Source organism: Bubalus bubalis, chromosome 3, assembly GCF_019923935.1.
Source record: "Bubalus bubalis isolate 160015118507 breed Murrah chromosome 3, NDDB_SH_1, whole genome shotgun sequence".
Lineage (NCBI taxonomy): Eukaryota > Metazoa > Chordata > Mammalia > Artiodactyla > Bovidae > Bubalus > Bubalus bubalis.
Window position 1 is genome coordinate 121,827,392 of NC_059159.1, and position 13,842 is coordinate 121,841,233.

General features: G+C 41.3%; 1 non-coding gene across 1 annotated transcript; it reads right to left on the bottom strand.

Moving 5' to 3' along the window:
- Positions 1–9,281: 9,281 nt before the first annotated feature.
- On the bottom strand, positions 9,282–9,388 carry LOC123465622. The gene has a single exon (XR_006640897.1). It is a non-coding gene; the product is annotated as a U6 spliceosomal RNA (small nuclear RNA).
- Positions 9,389–13,842: the final 4,454 nt, after the last annotated feature.

Consider the following 13,842-nt stretch of genomic DNA (forward strand, 5'->3'; position numbering starts at 1 on the left):
GATGAGACGATACAAAAGAAATAGAAGATCACAGCTCAGGAAAAGCATGTTGTGTAACAACATGTATAATATAATCCAATTTATATGACACATACATGCATTTTTTTAAAAACAAAAATGGGATATATAGAAATTGGAAAAACAACAACACCACCACCACCACCAAACTGGTAACAGACATTAACTCTGATGGGGGGGATTAAAAAAGGATTAGGGGTAGGGGAGGGAGGTGGGAAACTTAAAATATGTATTTCTCCACGGAGGAAAGCCTCACAGGATGGATGGGAAACCTAAGAAATGAGGGTTGGAACTGACAAGAGAAAGAAACTGCTTGGTTGTCTTGCCTGGCTCCACTGCAAGGCATGTCTTTGCCTCTTTCATTACTCTTTGAAAGAAATAAATTTCCATGAGGTTATTTAATTGGCCAAGCTTAAGTCAAGGGCCATCTATGGCTCTATCAGGATAGAGAGAGAAAGGGTCTAGGGGAAGGAGTCCCTAGGATATCCCTTGGTTTCTGTCAAGGGAGGACAGACATTTAATTTTATTCTCCCAACAGGGCTTTGTATGGAGAAGAAGAGTTAATTGCTGGACAGGACATTATTGTACTATTATGCAATGGCAACCTACTCCAGTACTCTTGCCTGGAAAATCCCATGGATGGAGGAGCCTGGTAGACTGCAGTCCATGGGGTCACTAAGAGTCAGGCATGACTGAGCGACTTCACTTTCACTTTTCACTTTCATGCATTGGAGAAGGAAATGGCAACCCACTCCAGTGATCTTGCCTGGAGAATCCCAGGGACAGAGGAGCTTAGTGGGCTGCCATCTTGGGGTCGCACAGACTTGGACATGACTGAAGCGATTTAGCAGCAGCAGCAGCAGCAGCAAAATGCTGGAACTAGAAATGACAAGAGTTCATTGAATTCAGTCACCCTCCCCCACTTCTTATCTATCAATACATCCAGATCCTAGGCCTTCCTTTTCTTTTGGTTCAACCAAGCCCCCTGGTGTGGTTTTAGACTTTACTAGTGGAGGGGTAATGAGTTAAGGGGATGGGGGAAAGGAGAAGGGTAAGGTAAGGCAGGTGGAGAGGGAAGTTAGCAGATTTACTTTGTTTTCTTCCCTTTCTGTGCTTGCAGAGAAAGCCTTTTCAGTGACTGACAGTTAAAAAAAAAAAAGATCATAATAAACATTTATGAGCCCAATTACAAATAAAAACCTTATCCCTCTGGCTATTCTAACAACCTGCTCCTGATGGAGAAGCTATTCTTCCACTGTGTGCCATAGAGTGTGGTCAGGGAGGCATTTCTGTCCATCTGCCTGCCATGTGTGTGTGCTGCCCTCTTTGGAAGGTCCAGATATGAGAATATATGCCAGAAGTATTTTGTTTTCTCACAGTGGGGATTCTTTACTTTTGAAGCATTAACCTGATTAAAAAAATACCTTTTTTCACTTTTTAACATGGGCTTCCCTGGTGGCTCAGCTGGTAAAGAATCTGCCTTCAATGCGAGAGACTTGGGTTTGATCCCTGGATTGGGAAGATCCCTTGGAGAAGGGAAAGGCTACACTCCAGTATTCTGGCCTGAGAATTCCATGGACTATATAGTCCATGGGGTCACAAAGAGCTGGACATGACTGAGCAACTTTCACTTTCACTTTAACATAGCTTAGGCCTGACTTTTTAAAAATTAACTCCAGTTAATCACAAGAGGGTGTATGAATTCACACTCTAACTTCTGTGAATTGCAAAGCAAATTCCTTGATTTTCTGCTGATAAGAGAATCTGTTCCTCTGGTATGTTTCAGGGGCTGATGGATCAAGGATACTCTTATCCTACAGTGGACTAATTAACCTTTGTAATGACTTGTTGGCCAGCCATTATTGATAACCAAAAAGACTTAACTCCTTAACTGTTGTAAAATAATTATTTTTTCAACTTTATTGAAATATAATTTACATACAAGATGTGCTCATTTTATTTATTTTTTGATTTTATTTTTTTGCTTAAAAATTTTTAAATTGTCTATCAGTGAGTTTGACAGAAGTATTGTTAACTTTGTGACAAAAACATGCTAGTAATATCTGGTGGCTCATAGCCAACTTTCAGTGATTATAGTCTCTTCATATAATTACCCACGGTAATCCCTTTTATATAAGCATCTTAAAAACCTGCTTCTCTCACTAACCAAGCCTGACCAGTTAGAAGAGTTTTAAAAGGACAACAAATCTTTTTAAATTACAGAAGTAATACACATCTGTGAAAAATTCAAACAAGATGAACCCATTTTAAATGTGTAATCAGTGAGTTTTGACAGGTATCGACATCTGTGTAATCATCTCTGCAGTCAATATGTAGAACATTTCTGTCACCCTCCCCAAATCTCCCTTTGCCCATTGCAATCGTCTCTCTCTACCCCACCCCAGACATCCAGTGATCAGATTTCACTGTAGATCAGTTTTGCCTACTGTTCAGTTCAGTTCAGTCGTGTCCTACTCTTTGCGACCCCATGAATTGCAGCACACCAGGCCTCCCTGTCCATCACCAACTCTCAGTTAACCCAAACTCATGTCCATCAAGTCAGTGATGCCATCCAGCCATCTCATCCTCTGTCTTCCCCTTCTCCTTCTGCCCCCAATCCCTCCCAGCATGAGTCTTTTCCAATGAGTCAACTCTTCACATGAGGTGGCCAAAGTATTGGAGTTTCAGCCTCAGCATCAGTCCTTCCAAAGAACACCCAGGACTGATCTCCTTTAGAATGGACTGGTTGGATCTTTTTGCAGTCCAAGGGACTCTCAAGAGTCTTCTCCAACACCACAGTTCAAAAGCATCAACTCTTCAGCGCTCAGCTTTCTTCACAGTCCAACTCTCACATCCATACATAGAGCTTCATATAAATGGAATTATATGGTATGTATCCTGTATATGGCTTCTTTAATTCGCATTATGCTTTTTATATCCATCCATGTTTCTGTGTATATCAATAGTTCATCCCTTCTGTTGTGGGGCAGTATTTCATTGTTGAATATACCACAGTTTATCCATTCACCTGTTCATGGACATTTGTTTCCACCTTCCAGTTTTGAACATTCCCATACAAGTCTTTGTGGATATGTATGCACTTTCCTTGGACAGATAACTTGGAGTGAAATCTTAGGTCCTGTGGTAAGTGAATGTTTAACTTGATAAAGAAAAAACTGCCAAATTTCTCCAAAGTGGCTGTACGATTTTATAGTTACCAGCATTCTGTGAAAATTCCAGGTTTCTGCATCTCCATCGGCACTTGGTATTGTCAGTTAAAAAAAATTATTTTAGTAGGTGTGTAGTGGTGTCTCATTGTGGTTTTAGTTTGCATTTTCTCAATGACTAATGATACTGAACATCTTTTCATGTGCTTAGTTGCCACCTATCTTAAATTTGGTGAAGTCTTTTTAAATCTTTTGCCCATTTAAAGAATTGGAATGTTTGGCTTCTTGTTATTGCATTGTAATGGTTCTTTATGTATTCTTTTTATTATAAAGGTTTTTAAATAGTTTGGATACAAGTCTTCTGTGAGTATATGAATTGAAAATATTTGCCCTTGTTAGTGACTTGCCTTTTCATTTATTTTTAATGGTATCTTTTGGGCTCCCTGGTGGCTCAGAGGGTAAAGCGTCTGCCTGCAGTACAGGAGACCTGGGTTCGATCCCTGGGTCAGGAAGATCCCCTGGAGAAGGAAGTGGCAACCCACTCCAGTACACTTGCCTGGAAAATCCCATGGACAGAGAAGCCTGGTAGACTATAGTCCATGGGATCGCAAAGAGTCGGAGACGACTGAGCAACATCACATCACTTTGAAGACCAGAAGTTTACATTTTTGATGAAGTCTAATTTCTTACTTTTTCCTTATCTAGTTAGCCCTTTTTGCGCCCTGCATAAAAATTTTTTGTTTATACCAAAGTCACAAAGGTTTTCTCCTGTGTTTTCCTCTATATCTAGAAGTTTTATAGTTTTAACTTTCACATTTGGGTCTGTTTATGTTTATGATCCATTTTGGTCACTTCTTAACTTTGTCCTCACTGCACAGCAGATGCAGTAGGAAAGAAGAATCTAAAAGACCTCTCTCAAAAACGGATGTACTCTAGAACAGAATTATTAAATTTTCTTCTGTGTCTTGTTGTCTTCGTCTAATATTGTGTACTAACTATTCACTAGTAAAATATGTATCATCACCTGCTGTGTGAATCAGGCACTAGAGATACATTAGTAAACACACTAGACAACATCCTTGCTCCACAGAGTTCACGTATTAATGGGAGAGGCTGTGTTTTAGTGAGTAGCCACTGTGTGCATGGCTAAGTCAAGAAAACATTACTGCCTCTGTCTCTGATTCCTCAAGTATTAGATCCTTGGCAATACACTTATTATATGATTGAGCAAGAACCTCTTTCCACAAAGGGTCACCGATCTGTAGAGAAAAGGGAATCTCAGGTTGTGTACAGCCTGCTACAATGCAACACAGGAAGCAGTGTAGAAGTACTGGATGGAAAATCTGGGCTCGCGCTCCTGTTACTACTAAGGCACAGTGGCTGCACTTAACGTTCTCCTCCTTGGTTTAAGCTAAACAGTATCTGGGAGTATCTTTGTCTCCAGTCCTACTTCTGATGTCTTTGCCAAAAGAGTTCGGTAATTGTATCTTCAAATAACTCCTCAATCTCTTTCCTGATAGCCAGAGAGCCAGATATCTTCTATAACTAACCATTCATATGTCCTTTAAAACTAGTCATAATTTATTTGTGTTAATTATTCCACCATTGTTCAAGCTACCGCAAACATCAGTAATAATTACCGCTTACTATGAACATTTATGAACTAGTACTAACATTAGATAACCAGAGAGGAAGTGGTGTTAATTCAGAGCAGAATGAGATCACTATGGCTTGTTGTTGTTTAGTCACACAGTCACGTCTGACTCTTTGTGACTCCATGGACTGTAGCACGCCAGGCCTCCCTGTCCCTCACCATCTTCCGAAGTTTGCCCAAGTTCACGTCCATTGCGTCAGTGATGCCATCCAGCCATTGCATCCTCTGACACCCCCTTCTCCTTCTGCCCTCAATCTTTCCCAGCATCAGGGACTTTTCCAATGAGTTGGCTGTTCACATCAGGTGACCAAAACACTGTAGCTTCAGCATCAGTCCTTTCAATGAGTGTGTAGGGTTGATTTCCCTTAAGATTGACTGGTTTGATCTTCTTGCTGTCCAAGGGACTCTCAGGAGTCTTCTCCAGCATCAAAGTTCAAAAGCATCAATTCTTTGACACTCAGCCTTCTTTACAGTCCAGGTCTCACAATCATACGTGACCAGTGGCTTAGGCTGACCTTTAAAGAAGAAACAAACCTTGAACTAGACCTCAAAGATTAGTAGGAGTTTGGCAGATATGAATAAGGAGGGTTGATTAATTTAGATTAAAGGATTCGAGGAAGAAGAGATTAAGGACCAGCACACATGTGTATCATCAGTCACCTTCATCTATCAATAGCGGATGTCTAGACCATCGTGACCCTCGTTCTTACTGAGCCTGGACACAGCCCAGTAGGACTGGAACTGGATAATAAGGGGGAAAATGTAGACATTAAGTGGAGAGAAGCTCAGTGAAAATGTGTGACCCTGGAGGTTAAGATGTGGGTCATCTCTGTGTGGAACAGGGAAGCCCTTGGTTCAGAGTCTGTGAAGGGTTCCTGTTGCATCTGTGCTGAAAATACAAGCATCTGAGAAGTGTGATAGGCTTTACAACCAGGCTCAGGAAGATAGTGCTGGGAAAGACAATGTGATTTAGTCTGCCAGAGGGTGCTGCTCAGGCTATTTCTAGGCTGAGAATGACCCAAGAGTTGCACCAGCCAGCAGAATATGCAGCAAACAGGGGCAAGGGAACATTGTCCTAGAGATGTAGGAAGCCAGAGGATCACCGGCTCAAGGAGCTCAACTCTATCCTGCTGCTACAAAGTCCCCTTCCCATCTAACATCCAGATCCATCTCTGGTTAGAGAAGCAGGGAGAGGCGACTGTGTGAGAGACGGAGATATTTTCATTCAAGAGAGTCTCAGCAGTATCTTTGTTATTGTTCAGTCGCTAAGTCATGTCTGACTCTTTTGCACACCCATGGACTGTAGCCCACCAGGCAAGAATACTGGAGTGGGGTGTCATTATCTGCTCCAGGGGATCTTCCCAATCAAACCCATGTCTCCTGCATTGGCAGGCGGATTCTTTAGCACTGAGCCACCAGGGAAGCCTGAGCAGTATGGGACTGAATATGGAATGATGCAGGCCTGTGTACATGTTTCCAAGAGGGGCTGATTGGGCCCATCTGAGGTAGGTTAGGATGGATGCTGTGCACACTCTGTGCGCTCAGATGCAATGGGACTGCCTACCCATGTGTACCTGCCTCAGCACCACCAGTGACTCAGCACTGGTGCGCCCATCGCCAAGGAAGAACCATACAGCTAGAACACATCCACTCACCTAGCCTGGTCAGACACGGGAGGAAAGATTCCTGTGATCTGCTATTTCCACTGGCATCTACCTTTTATCCGATCTGACTCACCCTGAGGAGCCCATTTTTTGAGAAGTCATATCCAAATTCCTTGGATTTTGTCACTGACTCATTTTCTCATTTATTCTAATATTAACTGAGTCTTTTATGCCATACAGTGTGCTAGGCACTGAGGATATAACCTTTAGTAAGAAATAAGGGAATAAGCACAAGTAATTATAATAAAGTTTGAGCAGTATTAGGTTTGGAAAATATTACTGAGAAAGCACAGAACATTACTGGAATACACTTTTTTTTGGGGGGGGGGATCTTGTCTACAAAGGAAGCAGTGATGTTTACTCTGTGATCTTAGAAGTGATTCTGAGGTGATCAGGCGAGAGGTGGGAAGAATGTTTCAGGAAGAGGGAACAGTATGTGCAAAGGTGACAGATATGAAAGGAATGAAAGAAGTTCAGTGCACCTGGAGCCTAGACGGGGAGGGGAGGGATGTGATGTGAGATGATGCTCAAGAGGTAGGCAGGGGTCAGATCATGGTGCACAGTAAAATACATGAGTAGGTGTTTGTAGTTCATCCTTGTTCCACACAGAGAAATGACATTGCCAGCGCTGCATTTTGGCTGTTTACACACAGAGGACTGGAGAGGATCAACACTGGATGCTGGGAGACAAGTTGAGGGGCTGTTACATCGGTCCATGTGAAAGATGATGGTGGTTTGGACTCTATAGGGTAGAAGCAATGGAGAAGTGGATGGATTTGAGGACATATTTGAGGGTATATCCAGCAAGACTTGGATGTGGAAAGTAAGGGAATTGGAGAATTCAAGGATGCCTCAGATTTTTGGTTTGAATGTGTGAGTGGATGGTAGTATCATTTACTGAGTTAAAGAACACTGTGGTGGGAAGATATCTGGTGAAGAAATCACGTCAGGTTTTGGACATCAGAGTTCAAAGTGCTTGCAAGGCCATCAAACAAAGAGATCCAGTAGACAACTGGATATATTAATTTAGATCTGGCAGAAATGGACTGGTGATTCATCTTTAACATATAGAAATGGTCATTGGAGTTAGGAATATAGATATAATTGTAGACAGAGGGTTTGGTGGAGAAAATCTTGAGTAGAGCCTCAAGAAACACTAATCAACCCAAGAGAAGGAAGAGTCAGTTCGAAACTGGAAGAGAACTGCCTGTCAGTTGGAAGAAGCTTGCAGTGTGGTGTCACAGAAGGTGTGCTATTATAGGTGACTCTAGAGACGTGTTAGCATTTGGCTGGACTTGTGATGGTGCGGAAGCTACCTATAATGTCTGATGGGGTAGGTGGCCTACAGAGGACCAGAGAAGCACAGCTGGAGCTCCTTGCCTACCTTAGTGACCTGGCAGCCTTCTGCCTGTCAAATCCAAAGAAACCTGGACTCCAGGAGATAGCAGGGACTCCGAAGAAGGAAATCATTTCCACACAGATGTGTTCCTCTCAAGGCTCTGCCTTTAACCTGGTGAGAAGTTCCGAAGAAACAGAGTGAATCCTAGTCTATGGACCTGAGACCTCCCACAGATTTTGTTGCATTCTTATCGCTTCCTAGAATTGTATTCTCATGTTTTTCTCTGTCTTCACCACTCTGATTCTGATGCCCAGTTGGTTCCCCTAATTCTTTTTTTTTTTTAATAATTTTATTTATTTATTTTGCACACGGGCTTAGTTGCTCTGTGACATGTGGGATCTTCCCAGATCTGGGATCTAACCTGACTCTCCTGCATTGGCAGGCAGATTCTTTACCACTGAGGCACCAGTGAAGTCCTCGCCTTGGTTCTTGATCTTTAATTTAGTTTAGCTAGCTTGCCCTTTCTGAGAAGTAGCCTCCATATATGCATACTTCTCTTTTTTAAAAAAATTTTATTTTATATTGGAGTATAGTTGACTAACAATGTTGTATTAGTTTCGAGTGTACAGCATTCAGTTATACATATACATGTATATTTTTCAAATTCTTTTCTCATTAGGTTGTTAATACTGAGCAGAGTTCCCTGTGCTGTACAGTAGGTACTGTTGGTAATCTATTTTAAATGTAGCAGTGTGTATATATATACATATTTCTAATAACCCCTTTGCTTGGCTGGCCAGCCCTGGAAGGTACCTCCTTATGCACCCCTAATGAGCAGTCACCACAGAGCACAGCCCAGTTTTATGGGCCTAGGTAATGTAGATGTTTCCTTTACCCTCTCTGGGGGTGCTGGTGGCTCTGGGCCTTGATAGTTCTATTCTCAATCATCTCCTTCTCTTCTGTTTTGCTTGACTGAAACATATATATTATGTTAAAGTGGTTCTACCTTTCAGTGAAACTTGGCTTTTATATCTATTATTCTGGACTAGTATCTGGGCCCAGTCTTCATTTCTTTTTTCTTTTATTTCTGCTCTGATCTTTGTGGGGGGTGTTGTTCTGCTTTTTCTAACTGCTTTAGGTGTAAGGTTAGGTGGGCCCAGTCTTACTCATGGCCTTAAGGCTTTTGATAACTTTTCCTGTGCAGTAGTATTCTGTGGCACTATTCTAGCATGTGCTTTCTTTCCTGCCAGGATTATTCAAAAATTGGCCCCAAATTGCCATCCTCCTATTCCAAAAGTCTATAACCTCTATGTTCCATGTACTGGGTCTGAGGGATGCCTTAGCTTATTTCAGGACCTATGATCTACATACTCTGAGTCTAAATAATGAATCTATAAGCCCAGTGGTGGCTTGAAATTTCTATATAGAATTTTTTTTTTTTAAATATGGAACGCTTCACAAATTTGCGTGTCATCCTTGCGCAGGGGCCATGCTAATCTTCTCTGTATCGTTCCAATTTTAGTATATGTGCTGCCGAAGCGAGCACTTCTATATAGAATCTTAAGGGAAGAAATCTGGTTGGAAGAGGAGGGAGGCAGTTAAGGAGATTTGTTTTAAAGCTGAATCCATAAGAGTAGTGTGGTCAGCCAACTGGGACCAGCCACCAGAAAAATAAAAAACAGAGTTATGATTAATAAAAATATATACTTTGTTCATATAAGTGAGTTTTATAAATACAGAATCTAAGGCCTTTAAAAAATATTTTGTTGGCTAATTGTTTCATTTACTTAGTTTCTTCCTTCTCCAAACAAAGTATGATACCATTAACCTGAGAGTTTTAAACACATGCTTTGCCGACTTTTTCTATTTGTGTGTTGTTATTTGGTTTACTTTATGGCATGGAGGAAGGAGTTTACAGCCGTTGATGCCAACAACTCTTCTTCAGATCCTCCAAACAGTCTTTTCCTTGGTGAGTTATACTGTAAAATTCTAATCATTAGTGTTGTGCAATATCAAAATGCCTTGCATGGGTAACAATGACAGCACACTAGCGCACACCCAGGGAAACAAGGTCATGTTCCACCTGAAACTGAGGTGATAATGCCATGACTGTGGATGAACTCACCGAGGAAATGACTTACGGGAAGAAGAATGCAGAAAGCGGCAGGCTAGAGCATGCGGCTAGTGTGGAGGGGAAGACCACAGTTCCAAGGAGGAAGAGGATCCCCACCACAGTGAGTGATCGGTGGACACTGAAACGGAAGGATGACTGGGAGGATGAGCTGCGATGGAAGCCATGGTAAGAGATTTAACAAGAAGGTGATGCTGACAGACACTGCCAAGTGTGTTTGAAGTAGAATGGAGGGACTTACTGTCATCTGTAAAGTATGAACTTCACTGGGCTCTTCCTCATCTCAACCGTTTATAAAAATTTTACACTAGATGATTCAGTTCTAGTCAACAAGTATTTATTGAGCTGCATACTGACTGTGGTGGGGTTGTATAAAACAGGCAGAAAGTGTCTTAAAGTAATATGTCTTTAAAAAAAAAAAAAAGGTTATTTTTACTTATTTATTGGCTGTGCCAGGTCTTAGTTGTGGCATGCGGGATCTTTAGTTGTGGTATGTGGGATCTAGTTCCCTGACCAGGGGTCGAACCCAGGCTCCCTGCTTTGAGACCTCAGAGTCTTGACCACTGCACCCCCAAGGGAAGTTCCAAGTCATATGTCTTTATAAATAAATCTCCTGGTTAACTTGTAAATTAAAAACTCCATCAATTTTGACTGGTGTATTGGTTAAATGCAAACTACAGACATAGTTCAGTGGCATTTAAAGAACATCTTTTGGTATCCTTTCATCCCTATGATACTCTTTTTTTTTTTTTTAAAGAAAAGTCCGCATATAATTTTTTCTTACTACAAAAGTGATACATAATCATTGAAAGTTAAGTTATACATAAAATTATAAATTATAACATAGTATCCCCCCAGAATAGTCATCCTTAACATTTTGATTTATTCATTCCAGGTTTCGACTAGGTATGTGGACGCTGAGTGTCCTGATGACCCAGGAGTGTAGAGAGTTCTTAAATTCATATGTGCCTGGGAAAACTGAAGGCTTTAGAGGGGAAAGTGAGCTGGAGCACTAACCCTAAGAGTCTCTGAAAGAGCAAGAGGATGCACAGGGTTCACCTGCTGGTGGTGAGGTGGACAGTGGATATGTCTCCAAGAGGTTATCTATGCACCATCCATCAAACCACCACTGACCATCATCTTCTTAGAATCAGGCTGACTAGGTGTGTTTAATGAAACTAGGCTCATTTAATGAAACTAGGCATGTTTAATGAAACTGGGCTCATTCCATACTTTTTTCAACTTTCTGTTTTCAGGTAATGGTGTATGGTGAACAATTTTAATATCATACACCTCTGAAATAGTGTTTAGTGGGCTGTGTAGATTTTAATGTTTGAGTTTAGTATACTTTTTAAAATTTTTATAGGAGTATAGTTGATTTACAATGTTGTGTTAGTTTCAGGTATAGAGCCAAGTGGATCAGTTACACATGTGTCTACTCTTTTTTAGATTCTTTTCCCATTTAGTTCATTACAGAGTATTGAGAAGAGTTCTCTGTGTTATACCATAAGTCATTATTAGTACATACTTTATATATTAATGTATTATATTATACTATTATATGAATAGTATTGTATATATGTCAATCCCAATCCCCCAATTTATCCCTCCTCCCTCCTTTCCCCTCCTGGTAACCATAAGTTTGTTTTCTACATCTGTGACTCTATTTCTGTTTTGTAAGTAGTTCATGTGTACAATTTTTTTTTTAGATTTCTCATATAAGCAATATTATATCATATTTGTCTTTCTATGTCTGACCTACTTCATTCAGTATGACAATCTCTGGGTCCATCCATGTTGCTGCAAATGGCATTATTTCATTCTTTTTTATGGCTGAGTACACATAGCTGATTCTAAGAAGATGATGGTCAGTGGTGGTTTGATGGATGGTGCATAGATAACCTCTTGGAGACATATCCACTGTCCACCTCACCACCAGCAGATGAACCCTGTGCATCCTCTTGCTCTTTCAGAGACTCTTAGGGTTAGTGCTCCAGCTCACCTTCCCCTCTAAAGCCTTCAGTTTTCCCGGGCACATATGAATTTAAGAACTCTCTACACTCCTGGGTCATCAGGACACTCAGCGTCCAGCACCCCACACCCCCATAATAGCACATGCACCATTCCTGAGAGGCTGGCCACTGGAGCTCTGGACAAGGCAGGCTGCCCAGGGCCATCACTGGATGATCCAGTGGGCTGACTAGGTGTGTGCTTAGGGCAAAGCAGGGCCCCCAAATAGATTTGGAGGAAAAGATTTGGAGATATATACATATATATATATATATATTTTTTTAATGTGCAGTTACTATGGGAAAAAGTCAAATTTATTGTACTTAATATTTACACTTACATTGTGTTGTATTATAAGTATAGAGGATTGACTTTATTTTCATTGATTTTTTGGCAGGTTGGAATACCATAATCTAAATTTTAGTGTTTAGGGTTTCTAAAGACCCTAAGCTAGCTGTGTGAAGGTCCATTCTCTTTAATTTATCGGAATTTTAGGAGCGGGGGAGATATTCCTTGTCCTTGTCAGCAGCCTCTTCTGGAACCAAATCATCCTGAGGACAGGGAAGTAGTAAGTCCATAATGCTTCTTCCTCTCTCTTTCCCCCATTCTTTCTCTCTTACTCTTATGTGTTCTTTTGGGAGAAGAGGAAAATCAATTCTGTCTCTTCATTCCTCTGTGTTATTCAGTCTGGACCCACACCAGTAGCGGTGAGCTTTGAATTTAGCAATGGTGAAATCAGGGTCTTTGCTCTCAATAGCAGTCAGTTCACTTTTGGTTTAGCTGCCACATATCATGTTCAGCCAGGAGAACATTAACTACTCTAAGTGTTTAAATTAGAGGAAATTTCATCCAGAGAACTAGCTATACAAGTGAAGGAAGACCTGGGAAGTTATTCAAGGGGCGGCAAGGCAACCCAGATATTAGCAGCAGCAGGAATCTTCTGTCATCCCTAGGCTGGGGGAACAAGGATGAGTTAGAAGCTGGAAGGAGCGCCTACCTGAGGGCAGCGGCAGCCACAGGGAACACACAGGTTCTGCAGGAGATGCTGGCCAAGGTGGAAGGAGAAGAGGAGGAAACATTCTCGCTCTCTCACTTCCTACTGAGTTCTGTTCTTCTGCCAGTGCCCTTTGTTGACAGGATTCAGCAGGGACTCCAGGAGCCAAGGGCTCAGTCTGTGAGTGTCAGACTTGCTGAAGAGGGAGCGGCATGGATCTGATAAGAAATAGGCCAAGGACAAAGGGGTGAGTAGGGCAGAAAGGAGCATGTCAGCACTTGGCCACAGCAACTGGTGTTTGTCCTTCCTAGTTAGTACACTTCTTGTGGGGGGCGGGGATCAAGCAGGGAGCTATATTCTGACTTATTTTTGTGTCTTCTGAAGACCTCTCAATAAAATATTTGTTATATTGAACCAAATTTGAACTAGGGTTTCTAACTCCTGGCCACGTATCACTGACTGGCTCTTCTTAGGCTTTTCAATGAAGAGATGAAAATTTTGAAAACCTTTGCACATTTGTTATGAAAACAAGCAGACTCATTCTTTTCAAAGATTTCAACTTACCAGAATATGACTTCAAACTACTGATGCTGGGGTCTAGTTTCTCTTCTTTGGGTAGGAAATATCTGTAATGATCACCATAATAATGAACATGTATACCATGCTGTACAACTTACAACACATTTTCATCATGAGTAGGTTTTAATCTGGGGATCCTGGAATCCGTTTATTTGTCCTCTGTCAGATTACCATAAAGTTTAGGTTTGAAAGAAAAACATCAGGGTTCTCTTCTTGTTTTCTTCTGAATCACAGATGGTGGACCATCTTCTTGCCCTTTTTGATAGACAGTCTGGTTACTTTCAGT